Raw genomic sequence first — 1,849 nt, 5'->3', positions numbered from 1 at the left:
GCGTCCGTGGTGCCGGGGGCTTCCCATGTGCAGCATGTCAGGGAGGGCTGTGCCAGAGCGGGTCATCCCTGACCCCTCTGCTGCTGGGGGGGTTGCTACCAGGGCAGGGTGGGGGGCACGGGAGGAAGGAGGGGGGATGGTGACAAAGTTATGGAAAGAAAAATTGCAGCTCTCAGCAGGCCGGCTCCGGGGTGTGCGCTCGCACGCCAGAAAACACAGAACTGGGAGTACAGCCAAGTACCTTTATCGGAGGAAGCAGGCAGCCCAACAGCTGGACATGGGAGCCTGCCAGGGCTCCCCCCCCTGCCCCACGCTGCCTCCAGCCCGTTGGAGGAGCCCCTGACACAATCCATGCCCGTGCCCATGACTTCTGGCACCCCGCGGGTCCCTGCTGCCTGGGGCTGCCGTGGGTCCTGTGCAGCCCCTGGAAAGCAGCAGCTGAGCTGAGGTACTGCCAAGCCTGTGGTGAACAGCTTGGCGTGACACCCTCTGGGTGAGGACACCCAGAGCTGGCCAGCTGGGGTGCTCTGGCACCCTGCAGCCCTTTTGGGACACTGGGAGGGGCATAGCTGAGGGGAACAACAGAGGACACAGCTTGCCCATGGGCAGCCCTGGCACTGCCTCTCCCTCCCCAGCACCAGGATCAGGCTTCAGGGCAAGACTGGGGGCTCCACAGACCTGTCCCACAGCCAGCCCTCCCCACCATGGGCTGCCACGCCCCCCAGCCATCACTGATGTCCCCGTCCCCCCTCCTCCAGCTCCTGCAGGGCATGGCTGGCCCTGGCACTGGCATCCACAGTCCACTTGGCCAGAGCAGCCATGGCTGCAGATTTCAGGCTGTGAAAGGCAGTTTTCTTAGCTGCGTGTTTGCAAGCAGTGGCTTTTCCTCTCCCCCTCCGCTCTGACCCTTGGAGCTGTCGATTTGGCTCTGCCGAGCAGCCTGGGCAGCTTTGGCTCCGTGCCTTTCCCGTGTTGCTCTCCAGTGTCTCCAAGGCCAGGCAATAAACATTTCCCACGCCTCAGACCCTCTGCAGGGCCTTCCTCCCATTGAACTGAGTCCTTGGGAGAGGGCAAGACCAGAATGCTGCCATGGAGCAGCAACAGTGGGCTGGAGCTGCAGGAGAGCAGAGGCTGAGGAGCCAGGACTGCTCCTTCTGCTCCTCTGTCTCCCAGCAGACAGGGCAAGGGCATCCTCTGGCATGTGGCACCACAGTGCCCGGCATGGGCTCGATGCACGAGGCTCCGTGCGATGGCACATGTTGTCCCTGGGGTTGTGGGGATGGGGCCACCTCCCCTGCCCCACAGCACAGGGCAGGTGTAGGGTGCCAGGAGGAAAGAGATGATCCCATTGTCCCACTCTCTGTTGTCCAGCCAGGCTTGGCCCTGCAAGGGCTGCAGCCCAGCCACCTTCATGCCTCCATGTTCTGTTGCAGAGGAGGAGGTGGTCACTGTTACCCTGGGGATTGGGGCTGACACTCCCCAGGCTGGGCCCAGGCTGTGTGTGCTGGCTGAGGGGCTGCTAGCAACTCTGGGGGACCCTGCAGGGCCATTGCCGGGGGTGGCACCCATGAATGGCTGGTGTCACAACCTCTTCTAGCTGCTTGATGACAGCCACTGGGTTTTTTCCTCCAGAGAGCACAACAATTAGTGACACAATTACACTGTATGGTGGCTGCTGGGTTTGTTCCCAAAATAACCACAGGCACGAGCCGGAGCCCTGCCTGACTAGCTGCCCATGGCTGCACACGGGAGGCAGGAGCTGCTGTGCTGCTGCTCGGGGTGTGGCTCACACCACCGCCCCCTCTCCCCTGCCCTCTCCAACGCACCCATCACCCCGGCCCCCGGTGCC

This window comes from Chaetura pelagica, unplaced genomic scaffold, assembly GCF_000747805.2.
Source record: "Chaetura pelagica isolate M959 unplaced genomic scaffold, ChaPel_1.0 scaffold938, whole genome shotgun sequence".
NCBI classification, from domain to species: Eukaryota; Metazoa; Chordata; class Aves; order Apodiformes; family Apodidae; genus Chaetura; species Chaetura pelagica.
The sequence above is the reverse complement of the archived record's forward strand: the minus strand, read 5'-3'. Positions refer to the sequence as shown.